The 13,262-nt window shown below is 45.8% G+C and overlaps 1 long non-coding RNA gene across 10 annotated transcripts in view; it reads left to right on the top strand.

Moving 5' to 3' along the window:
- LOC309666071 overlaps positions 1-13,262 on the top strand; it is a 116,886-nt gene that overhangs the window by 83,268 nt on the left and 20,356 nt on the right. For all 10 annotated transcript variants that reach the window (XR_014266849.1, XR_014266850.1, XR_014266851.1 and 7 more), the window contains one exon: positions 4,255-4,390. This is a non-coding gene — a long non-coding RNA (uncharacterized lncRNA). The remainder of the gene's footprint in view (positions 1-4,254; positions 4,391-13,262) is intronic.

Genomic DNA, 13,262 nt, shown 5'->3' with positions numbered 1-13,262 from the left:
TAGTACATGTAATAGAACAAGGTGTGTACTGGAAAAGTAGTTAGAATTTTGGGTCTAAATTCACATGAGATTAGCCAGTAGTTTTCTGTTCTTGCCCTACACTTTTCTTAACAGCACGTTGTTTATGGAATTTAAAAACACAGGCATCAAAACCCATTTTAAAACGTTGCAAGTATACTCGAGTGCTGGCCCGTGACAAGGTCTGGGAAGGCGACACAGTGCTGGCGGTAGGGTTGAAGGGCAAAGGGAAAAAAACGAAAGTGAGAACAGATGACAAATCGAAGAGCCTTGCATGAGCCAGTGGGAATGTGCTGCGCACTGAATAATAGTTATTTGTTATTGGGTTTTCTAGTCTGATGAAACAGTTGGCCGGCTTCTTTCAATATCTCTTTTTTCTTCCCTATATTTTGGAACAACTTATATGACATGACAATGATCTGTTCCTTGAAGGTTTCTAAAACTCATCCTTAACATTGTCTGGACCTGGTGCCCTTTTTATAGGTAGTTGTTTTATTACTCTTTCCACTGGACACATTTTAAACAGACAAGAATGTTTCCCATGGATCCTGTTGTGGACCTTTCTCATTGGGCAGGAGTATTTATTTAAGCCATATTACCCAGAGGAAAGGAATTTGGCTGTGTACTCAAGACTTTTTATTTTTTTACTCAGACATTTTGAATCCTGGAATAACAAAGACATGGCCTCAAGTTCCTACTCTGTTGAGAAATAATACATAAGGAATGGTAGGCGAAATAATGAAACCCCCAAAGGTATTCACGCCCTAATCCCTGGAACCTGTGAATATGTTAGGTTACACGGCACGCGGGAATTAAGGTTGCAGATGGAATTAAGTTTGCTAATATGCTGACTTTGAGATGGGGAGACTACCCTCGATTATTCAGGTGGGCCCAATGTCATGACATGGGTCCTTATAAGTGGAAGAGTTTAGGAAGAGAGATGAGAAGAGAATCCAAGAGACGGCAGCACAAGAAGGGCTCAGCCGAACATTGCTGGCTTTTGAAAATGGAGGAAGGAGGCCACGAGCCAAGGATGCAGTCAGCCTCTAGAAGCTAGAAAAGGCAAGGAAACAGAATCTCCCCTAGAGCTGCCAGACAAGAAAGCAGCCCTGCCAACACCTTGCTCTTAGCCCAGTGAGAACCATGTCAGACTTCTGACCTATAGAAGTGTAAGATAACAAATTTGCCTGCTGTAAGCCATTAAGTTTGTAGTCATTTATTACAGCAGCTTTAGGAAAGTAATTCATATACCATATGCAAAGATAGATTTTGTTGAGAGGGAAAAAAATAATTATAATGTGCTTATATCTGATTCAGATTGTAACCTTATATCCAGAGTACTACTTGCTATAATTCAGGAAGCATAGATAAAATTAAGGTCATTGAAGCTAAGGATACTTATGATAATACTGATGTTGATAATCACATTTACTGGGAAATTGAATTAAAGCCCCTGAAGGACGTTATCTCTATGGAGGAGAATTGGTCTGAAGACTTAGATTTAATTAATGATTGATTACAGTTCTTAACCATTCAACAGATGTATAGCATAAAGTGCATATAGCTAAAGATCAGGGAGGTAAAAGATTTGTAAAGTTACTACAAAAATGTGAGATAGTTTGTGCTAGAATCCCTGAATGCTTCACCTATTTGTTTAAATCTAAAAAGAACCCCTCACCAGCTATTGAAAATGTTTGGAATCTGTATGTACTGTTTGATGTCTATCTGATTAGGCAATGTTACAAGGCAAATAAGTACTGTCAAACTAAGAGTGTTTGTTTTACCATAAAAAGGCCTTTGACTGCAGATTGGGGGTGGACTGTGCTGTTAGGGTTAATTCCACCAGGCCTGGAATTAGCCTGAACAGTCTTACGAAATAAGAAATGCAACTCCGTGATGATATGCGTGATTTGCCCCTGGTATTGGTGAGGCCCCCAGAGGAGTATGGCACAGGGGCTGGTTACATAGCAAGAATGTCTGCATGACCTGCTTAGGCAATGCTGGGGCTCCATGAGAATCTGGGAACTGATTCCCTTAAACTATTCTTGTTTTCTCATCCCTTAGAAAGTCCTCATTAGGACCCCAGTCATGTCTCCTTTTGCAACCAGAAGGAAGCTTCTCTTGGGCGTAGGACAGCAGAGGGGGGAGGTGGTGGACATGACCGTAGGGAGAAGGAGGTGGTGCTTGTCCATTTTCTCCGTGTATCAGTGTCTCTAAACATGCATGGAGATCATCCACTAAATTTGAAAGGAAAAGTGTTGGTGATTTTAGGAGACAGGAGAAGGCATTAAAACAGTTTTGAAGGAGGGTAAGCAGTAAAAGACAGACAGCAGAATTGGCCTCTTGGATTTTTTTTTCCCACCAATCAATTTTCTTTTGCCTCTTTTCTCTTTGGCTGCTGGAAGCCGTACTGTCTTGTGCTTTTCTTTTTGGCCCTTTTCCCCACAATCCGTCAACAGGTCCCTTGTGGCCTGCTGGTGAATCTCTATTCACTGCGTTATGTGCACAAAGCTTAAGATCACAGCTGAAGTTGCCCTTCATCGTAAGATGGAAATTGAAGGATCTTGTTTTTATTATTTACAAGAAGAGGGGTTTCTCATGATCCCTTCCACCCCTGTCTCTCATGGTAATCTTTAAAGGAAAGTCCTGGGGCTTAAATTCCCAGTTCTAGGGTTTCTCAGTGGTCATTACTGGCACTGTCCTTGACAAGGGAAGCCTGGAGACAGCCACAGCTGAGCTGCTGCATTAAAAATAATTAGGAGAGGCTGCCCCGCTGCCCGTTCCTCCCTCCTTCTGACCAAACAGATTTATTGGGCAGGAGGGGTTGGTGTAGCTCTGAAGGGGAGCTCCATCCTAGTCTTGAAGGGGACTGACCAGCTCCTCACACAGAGCCATGACCTGGGCTCAAATGTGAGGGGGCAGATGGCATGACAGGTTCTAGCGCCAGCTTTTCCACTGTCAACATGCCCTATCACTTAGCCTCTGTGAGCCCTCGGTTTCTTCATATGAAAAATAACAATGCTGTGGTGATTCTCAGCAGAGGGAAGGGGCTGCCTGCCAGAACAACTTGGAATGGTATTCTTGTCTCTTGGGAAAAAAAACTTCAAAGTCATTCTGACATACCCACCATCCAGTACTAAATGGCCATGAAGGGTCCCTAACAGATCTAACATGTAGTCTGGAGAACCAGCTCTGCAACAGTAACCTGTGTTAAAGCTTGAAAATGTGGCTATCTAAAGGCTTGATACAGAGTGAACCTACGCGTTTGAAGGAATGAATCTAATGACTTTGGACATGGACCCAAAATTGCCCCATCCAGCTGAATGTGCATGCCAGACTTTGACCAGCAGAGGGCAGCACATACCTACATACCTGGCTTTCCAGACAAATCTAACACAAAACTGGCCCTCAGGTATTGTTTCTGGGGAGAGACAAACTAGCTTTAACGAAGCCTACTTGGGTGTATCAATTAAAAGCCATTTAGAACACAATCTGGAACCCAAGCCCAGGTCCAGAGCTAGACCAAGGCCATTTTCAGAACCGGGAAAATCTTGTCTTTGAATCCTCACCACCTCCTGTTTTGTCCCTCTTTTGCTTCTCAAAGTATGGTTGGGGGCCTGGCAGCATCAGCCTGAACTAGGAGTTTGTCAGAAATGCAGAATTTCAGGCCCCACCCCAGATCCACCGAGTCAGGTTCTGCATTTTCACAAGATTCCCAGGTGATTTGCGTTCACATGGAAGTTTGAAAAACACTAGGGTAAACACCCCTTCTCTGCATACACCCCCCCCCCACCCAGAAAGCCACCCCGTTCCCAGACCCCAGCCTCCCTCCCCACCCTCACCCACACACCCTACAACACCACAGAGGCTTTCCTGCTGGTTTCAGGCTGGAAGAGGGCCGGTGGTGTGGCCTGGAGTGAACAGCTGTGAGATTCCCTCTTCAGGACCTCAGAGTGTTTCCACCCATCCAGCTACGTTTGTCTTTAGGTAACTGCTGAGCAGGGGAACGCTGGGGCCAGATCCCCAGAGACACTGAAAGCCTGTCCACAGCCCACAGTCCAGAGCTGGTTTGCATAAATACAGAAATAAATGGCTTATGAGTCCAAAATGATTCCTTTGTGTATTACCATTTGGAACTTTATTCCTTAAAATAGTGGAAAGAAACAAGCCAGCCCCCTTTTCTTCCTTATGTCACCACAGGGAGCATGTCTCACACCTTGTGCTTTTCCTCCCCAGTTGCTCAGTGCATCTTTGAGGAAGGAGCGCTGTCCGGAAAGTTCCTCTCCCTGTCCAAAGCCTACGTTCTGGCAGAGAAGTTGCCATTAGCTTGCTGTGGAGGAGAAAGCAAACGGAAGCAAATTCCTCTTGGCGGGTGAGTACTTGTCAGGAGCTTCTTCGGGGGAGATTTGTCTTTCTGCAGAATAAGGGGTTTTAAGTTGTAGCCTCATAGTTATTTTGGTGAGAGAGTGTTTCCCCAGGACTGTCAGATGGGTCCTTGGAGATGGGTGCCCGGCCCCGGGAATGTGGGAGAGGCCCTTTGGGAAGAACGGCTGTCACCGTGGGAGCTGCTGCTGATACTGTGTGAATGCAGGGCGCTGGCCTGGGAAGAGCTCGGCCTCTCCGAGGGCAGTGTGGGATGGAGGGTGCCCCCACAGGTGCGAGACCTCTGTGCTCAGATAACAGAGGCAGGGCCTGCTGACACCTCCCCAGGCATCTTCCCCTCATTCCTCTCAGCCCTGCCTTTAGTCTGTGCCTTCCTTTCCTCTCCCTTTAGGGGGGAGATGGGGGGGGCAGGAGGGGTAGAAAAAGAATACAAGACAGGAAGAAAGCCACCGTATGAATTCCCGAATTCCCTTCCTTCAGGAAGCACGAGCAGGAGAAGGCGAGGAACTGATAACAGGCCTGCTCCAGGCCCAGACTTGGAGGTATCTGTGAAATAGGAGCACTTTCTTCCTCCCTCCCTCCCTTCCTCCCTTCCCTCCTTCCTCCCTTCCCTCCTTCCTTCCCTCCCTTCTGTGTCCCTGTTCCCTCACGCTGGGCACTTTCTTCCCTGTTTCCTCTACACTAAGAAGCAATTATAACATGAACTCATCCTGTCAACAGGGCATGCCTTCGTGTGTCGTTTTCCCCAATCCCTCCTCCCTACAACTCACCTGAGTGTTCCAGGTCTCTCAAGCCCAGACCCATGGGTGCTCTGCTCTTTTCTTCGTAATCAAACCCATTGGAAATGTATCCACCTTGAGCCATAAATGATCCACGGATCCCCGAGCTACGTCTTTCCAGCTATTTGCATTTGAAAGCCTGGAGCTGATGGGACTTCCCTGGTGGTCCAGTGATTGGGACTCCGGGCTTCCACTGCAGGGGGCGGTGGGGAGGAGGGGAGGTTTGATCCCTGGTCGGGGACCTAAGATCCCACCTGCTAAGCAGCACAGCCAAAAATTTAAAAAAAAAAAAAAAAAGCCTGGAGCTGAGTTGAAATCTTGAGAGTGAATTGGTAGAGAAGGTCTGAGAGGTGAGGCAGGTCTGTTATTCCATCTGCAGAGAAGGCTGGATTCCAAGGGAGAGTATATGGGGAGGGGGCGCTGAGTACGTCACTCATCTCAAGGGTATTTGCCTCTTCCTATGGCCCCTGCTTTTGAATTTTCCCACCTGGAAAAGGGCTGGACCTAAGGTAAGCATTCAACCAATATTTCAAATGAAAAATAAAATGGAATATATAGTGGCAACAAAACTATAGTCACGGTGGTGATGGTGAGTTCTTGGGTAAATAATGTCTATTGAAAAAACTGACGTCGTGAACACTGAATTACTGATATGACATCAGAGATGGTTGATGTGCATTGCCATCAACATAGCAACCCTGGCCATTGAACCTCTGAGTCTAACAAGATTTGTCAGGGTAAACACATTACTTGTAAACAATCAGAGAAAAGTTGAGAAAGCTAGTTTTAGTGTTTGTGATATTCAGTACTGTGTTCCATGACACGTGGAAGGCCCTGCACCCCCGTGACAAACCCATGGCCTTTGCTTCTGTGACTCACACTGACGCCTTTGCATGGTCTTGCACAGCCCCTAACATGACTGCAGCTCTTCTGTGCAGGCCCAGGGCCGTGTGTTCTTTGCTCCCCTGCAGAGGGCCTGGGACAGGGCCTCACATAGAGTAAGTGCAGTCCTTGGGGAATGAATGGGCCCAGAGTCTTCTGCTTCCTGGGTGAGGATAGAAAACAGCCTGTGGGAGCTTCCCTGGTGGCGCAGTGGTTGAGAATCCGCCTGTCAGTGCAGGTGACACGGGTTCCAGCCCCGGTCTGGGAAGATCCCACATGCCGCGGAGCAACTAAGCCCGTGTGCCACAACTACTGAGCCCGTGTGCCACAACTACTGAGCCCATGTGCCACAACCACTGAGCCCACGTGCCACAGCTACTGAAGCCCGTGTGCCACAACCACTGAGCCCGTGTGCCACAACTACTGAAGCCCGTGTGCCACAACTACTGAGCCCGTGTGCCACAACTACTGAAGCCCGTGTGCCACAACTACTGAGCCCGTGTGCCACAACTACTGAAGCCCGTGTGCCACAACTACTGAGCCCATGTGCCACAACTACTGAGCCCGTGTGCCACAACTACTGAAGCCCGTGTGCCACAACTACTGAAGCCCATGTGCCACAACTACTGAGCCCGCAGGCCTAGAGCCCGCGCACCACAATAAAGAGTAGCCCCCGCTCTCAGCAGCTAGAGAAAACCCGCGTGCAGGAGGGAAGACCCAATGCAGCCAAAAATTAGATAAATGAATAAAATAAAATTTAAAAAAAAATTTTAAAGAAAAAGAAAACGGCCTGCATAGGGTGGAAAAGTGCCTACGAGCAGGGGAGGAGGAGGCATCACTGGGCGGCCCCAGGGTGTTCAAGCCACCTGTCGGCTTTGAGGTCAGAGACTGCCTGGGCCGCAGTGGTGACAGTCCTATACCATTGGTGAGATCCCCAGTGACACCTGTCTTCGCCTTCCCTACCTGGCAAGGGTCTCTCGTCCGCTAGGTGTAGACACCATGTCTCCTCTCCTGTGAGGCCCTTCCTGACCGCTCCGGGCAGCACCCAGGAGTCAATCACTAAATCCTTTGTGCTTTCTCAGCATTTTGCTCAGAGCACCTGAACCTTGCTAAGTGTGTCAGCTTTAGCCTCTTCCACTAGTCTGAAGCGTCCTAAGAGCAGGAGCCACGCAGTTACGTTCTCTCGGCTCAGCACTCATTCCGATGAAGACAGTCAACGTTATCTGATGGGTAAATGAACGAGTTAAGAACTGAATAGATACAGTATCCATGGTGGGCACAGTGGGAAAGAGACCAGGGACACCTTTCCAGATGATCTTTAAAGGCTTTACAGAAGGAAACTGGGGAGATGCTGGCAAGGCACATAACGGATCATTCTTCAACCGCAGAAGCGCTTGAGGTAGATACAACCTGTGCTTTTTAGTAAAATCTGTGCCCCTTTATGGACACAGGCTGGGTCTGAATTTCTGTTCTACATCTCCATGGCTCTCCTACTCACTCTGACTTTTATCACATTCATCTCCTGGGTCAGACCTAGTACACCACGTTCAAAGTCATGTTCATAGGTAGGCACAGCACATCATGTATAAGAGCAGCTCTGCTTCCCTTACCAGCGCCTACCTCCAAGTAGATGCACCCAGACCAGTTATCAGTTCTTCAGAGAGAGACAGAGTGACCTGTGGCTAGGAGCTGACTTAGGACCAGACCTTTCCTGGATGACTCTGCCTTGTTACCGGTGTTACCCAGTGTTGGCTGGGTGTGAGAGCCCTCTTGGGAGGCGCATTTACCTGCAGCCAGGCTAGAGGCTGAAGCTCTCATTGCCAGAATGCAAGATGCTGAGCAGGCCTTTCTGATAGGAACTTCAGGACACCCCTAGAAGTGCCTGATGGCCAGCTCCCAGGGAAAGACAAGTTGGCCTAGGGAGACACTGTCCCCAAAGAGGTTGATGTGTTTTATTCATGGGGCATTGTTTGAGGTGTAGAATTAAGGTTCAAAGCTTGAGCCGAAGCCGGCTCCGAGTGATAAGGGCACAGGGAAGAGGAAGTGTCCTCCCCAGCAGCCCTCTGCAGCCCACCGAGTCTGCTCCTCGGGTCAGGGTAGGCCCAATCTGAGAGGCCTGAACATAGTTTCTTATTATCCAAAAACTGATATAGGTTAACAGAAAAGAGTCGAGAAATGAAAACAGTCCTGTGTCTACTGTAAGATAAAGAAGCAACTCAACCCTGCTCCCTCAGAAGAGTAAGCAAATAATCAATGCAGGGTGTTTCTGTAATTATAGCATCTCTCTTCAGCATATAATCACATAAATTATATGAGCAAAACTAGATTAGGGCTTGGGGTAGAAATCGCTTTTTTTTATTTTATTTATTTAATTTTTGGCTGTGTTGGGTCTTCGCTTCTGTGCAAGGGCCCTCTCCAGTTGCGGCAAGCGGGGGCCACTCTTCATCGCGGTGCGCGGGCCTCTCACTATCGTGGCCTCTCTTGTTGAGGAGCACAGGCACCAGACGCGCAGGCTCAGCAATTGTGGCTCACGGGCTTAGTTGTTGCTCCGCGGCATGTGGGATCTTCCCAGACCAGGGCTTGAACCCGTGCCCCCTGCATCGGCAGGCAGATTCTCAACCACTGCGCCACCAGGGAAGCCCTAGAAATCACTTTATCCTTATAGTAACACCATGAAAATTGTTATCAGTGCAACTAAGCTGGGTCTTGGGAATTATTATAGATATTATTATTAGAGATCATTAAATGCAGTGGGATCCTGAGAAAGCATGATCTGCACCTGTGGCGACCCAGGTAAATGCTGAGGGGGCCTCAAGAGCCTCTGCATGGTGTTATGATCCATTTGCTGGATAAAGCCATGAGGGGACATTTTGGAACCAATAGTCAGGTGTGAAAAGAGAAGGAAAGACCAGGCCTCACTTTTGAGGGGCAGTGTATGGGGTGGGCAGGGAACTTTCCTGGGGTAGAAGCAAGTTGAGGTGTCAAGGCTTAGGGACGCTGACTTGATTATGTATTCAAAGCATGACTGGGGTGGGAGAAATGTCCTCTCGGGTTGTCCTCCATCTGGACCAACAAAACTAACTCCAAGTTTTAGAAGAGATGTGCTTGTCTGACACTGAGGGATGAGCTAAAGAAAAATCATTTTAAGAAACTAAAAGGGAGACTTCCCTGGCAGTCCAGCAGTTAAGACTCTGAGCTCCCAATGTAGGGGGCACGGGTTCGATCCCTGGTTGGGGAACTAAGATCCCACATGCCAATCTGGCATGCCACGTGGCATGGCCAAAAAAAAAGACACTAAAAGGGAAAGCCCAATAAGAATTTTAGCGATGGCAGGAAGAGGACCCTTGGTGAGCATGGCCATAGAGTGACCTGGTCAACACAATGAGGACGACTTTGGAAGGAAGGACACAGGAAGGGAAAGTAGGCCCACAACTGCTGAAGTCCCAAGCGGTGGAGCCACAGCAACACTGTGTGGAAAAGAACACCCCACACAGAAGGTGAGCACATGTCCAGCATCAGAAAATCAGCAGAGCCAGGGACTGACCTAGAGGTCCCAGCCAAACAGAGAACACCAAGAATCCTGGGGACGTTGGGAGAGACGCCAGGGTACTTGTCATAGATGGGATCTGAATCCGAGAAAGCTTTTGTTTAATCTTAAAGGACAAGTTGTCCCCACCAAGCAGGAAGACTTGAGGACATAGAAGTATTAGCCACTATGACTATTATAGATACTATGGTTGTAAGGCATAACTGCCACAGGATTTCAGAGGTGTAAATTTAGCTGCTCACTTCTCTCTAGGCTTAGTTTGATCATCTGTAGCTCAATGAGTTTGACCGGACAATATCTGTTTCCTTCCAACTCTAATGGATTATGATGCTTAGAGTTTGGAAAGGAAGGAAACTCAGTAAAATTGGATCCAATGAAAAAAACATGACAAGCAAAGGAGAGGTGAGCTTAAACTTCTTAAATAAATATGATAAGGTCACTTGTCAGGAATAATTCTTACTAAGGTGTCCAAACCATCTCTGTTTGCCTGGGACCATGGAGGGTTCCTGATCACAGGACTTTCAGGGTTTTTTGTTTTTTAAAATTTTATTCATTTATTTATTTTTGGCTGCATTGGATCTTTGTTGCTGCACGCAGGCTTTCTCTAGTTGCGGTGAGCTGGGGCTACTCTTCGTTGCGGTGCACAGGCTTCTCATTGCGGTGGCTTCTCTTGTTGCGGAGCATAGGCTCTAGGCACATGGGCTTCAGTAGTTGTGGCTCAAGGGCTCAGTAGTTGCAGCTCGAAGGCTCTAGAGCGCAGGCTCAGTAGTTGTGGCGCACGGGCTTAGTTGCTCCATGGCATGTGGGATCTTCCCGGACCAGGGATCGAACCTGTGTCCCCTGCATTGGCAGGCAGATTCTTAACCACTGCACCACCAGGGAAGTCCCAGGACTTTCAGTTTTAAAACCAGAAAAGTCCCAGGTAAACCAAGATGAATTAGCCACCCTACTTAGGACCTCAGATGCCCCCAAAATAATATTGCGTGGAGTAAACATAGGAATGAGAACTAGGTAGTTTAATACAAATAAATCCGAACTTGATAAATGAAGGATGTGTGTTCTTGTAAGAAAGCACACTTAATAGAAAGATAACACTGCACTACAGAAGGAAAAAGCACACCTGAACAACAAATCTATGACTCTCAGAGAATATTTGGGTGTGAAAATAAAAGGAGAAAGAAATAGATATTGTATTATTCGGGGAGCATGCTTCCAAAAGCCCAGCCAGGCATACAATATGTATGATAGTTTACCAAGGCAAATCAAGAGCTTAAACAAACCCTAAGATTATTAGGCAAATTTTAACAATTATAAGAGTAAATGCCTTTCTGCTTTGAGTTGAAGGAAGAGGAGAGTAGGGTTTACTTATTTTGTCTGGGGATCAGGAAAGTTGTTTTTCATGGGCTATTGCTAAGTGAGTATTACATGCAAGTTCAGGATGGCACTGCTGGGACCTTCAACTTTTAGATTGCACATCTGAGGCATAAAGTTGTTTGTTGTGTACTATGTTTGGTATAAGTTTGTCTCACTGTTTCTCTACTAAGAACTCTTTTTAAGTGCGGTTTGTTATTGTAGCACTTTTTACAGCGAAACTCTACTTGAACAGTTCCAAACTGTACAAACTGTATGAAGCTTCTCCTCTCAATGGGTTTCTTATTTCTATGTGGAATTTCATATCTTGCAGTGTCATGTAAATAAATGTTCTTGGATTGGAAGAATCAATATTGTGAAAATGACTATACTACCCAAAGCAATCTACAGATTCAATGCAATACCTATCAAAGTACCACTGACAGTTTTTATGGAACTAGAACAAAAAATCTTAAAATTTGTATGGAGACACAAAAGACCCCAAATAGCCAAAGCAGTCTTGAGGGAAAAAAACGGAGCTGGAGGAATCAGACTCCCTGACTTCAGACTATACTACAAAGCTACAGTAATCAAGACAATATGGTACTGGCACAAAAACAGAAATATAGATCAATGGAACAGGATAGAAAGCCCAGAGATAAACCCACACACCTATGGTCAACTAATCTATGACAAAGGAGGCAAGGATATATAATGGAGAAAAGACAGTCTCTTCAATAAGTGGTGCTGGGAAAACTGGACGACTACATGTAAAAGAATGAAATTAGAACACTCCCTAACACCATACACAAAAATAAACTCAAAATGGATTAAATATGTAAATGTAAGACCGGACACTATAAAGCTCTTAGAGGAAAACATAGGAAGAACACTCTTTGACATAAATCACAGCAATATCTCTTTTGATCCACCTCCTAGAGTAATGGAAATAAAAACAAAAATAAACAAATGGGACCTAATGAAACTTCAAAGCTTTTGCACAGCAAAGGAAACCATAAAGAAGACGAAAAGACAACCCTCAGAAAAGGAGAAAATATTTGCAAACAAATCAACAAAGGATTAATCTCCAAAATATATAAACAGCTCATGCAGCTCAATATTAAAGAAACAAACAACCCAATCCAAAAATGGGCAGAAGACCTAAATAGACCTTTCTCCAAAGAAGACATACAGATGGCCGAGAAGCACATGAAAAGCTGCTCAACATCACTAATTATTAGAGAAATGCAAATCAAAACTACAATGAGGTATCACCTCACACCAGTTAGAATGGGCATCATCAGAAAATCTACAAACAACAAATGTTGGAGAGGGTGTGGAGAAAAGGGAACCCTCTTGCACTGTTGGTGGGAATGTAAATTGATACAGCCACTATGGAGAACAGTATGGAGGTTCCTTAAAAAACTAAAACTAGAATTACCATATGATCCAGCAATCCCACTACTGGGCATATACCCAGAGAAAACCATAATTCAAAAAGACACATGCACCCCAGTGTTCATTGCAGCACTATTTACAATAGCCAGGTCATGGAAGCAACCTAAACGCCCATCGACAGACGAATGGATAAAGAAGTTGTGGTACGTATATACATGGAATATTACCCAGCCATAAAAAGGAACGAAATTGGGTCATTTGTAGAGACGTGGATGGATCTAGAGACTGTCATACAGAGTGAAGTAAGTCAGAAAGAGAAAAACAAATATCATATATTAACGCATATATGTGGAACCTAGAAAAATGGTACAGATGAACCAGTTTGCAGAGCAGAAATTGAGACATAGATGTAGAGAAAAAATGTGTGGACACCAAGCGGGGAAAGCTGCGGGTGGTGGGGGGCACGGGTGGGGGGGCTTGTGATGAATTGGGCGATTGGGATTGACATGTATACACTCGTGTATAAAACTGATGACTAATAAGAACCTGCTATATAAAAAAATATTTTTTTAAAAAAAGATTAAATTCTACCCTTTTCTTTACTTCAAAAAAAAAAAAAAAAAAAACAGGAGAGTTAAGCATTGCCCCATGTCCTCACCACCCCAGCTCCTTCCCTACTGCCTCCTGTCATGTGGGGTTGGTTTGAGCTCCTTTGGAGGGAGAGGTTAAATGTAAACATTGAAGAAGTTGCTTTGGTGAGAAACTTTGTAAGACTTAGGGCTCAAAGAGTGGTGCTTCAGCACCCAAGTGGTAAAGTACAAGACAAAGTGGCAGAGAACTTTCTCCCCACTTCAGTGTGGAACCCAGTTTCACGCTGGCTCCCTGAGAACTGGCAGCTTTGGGAC

Source organism: Balaenoptera physalus (assembly GCF_965194825.1).
Source record: "Balaenoptera physalus genome assembly, chromosome: 8".
Lineage (NCBI taxonomy): Eukaryota > Metazoa > Chordata > Mammalia > Artiodactyla > Balaenopteridae > Balaenoptera > Balaenoptera physalus.
This window is presented reverse-complemented; position numbering and strand designations above follow the sequence as displayed.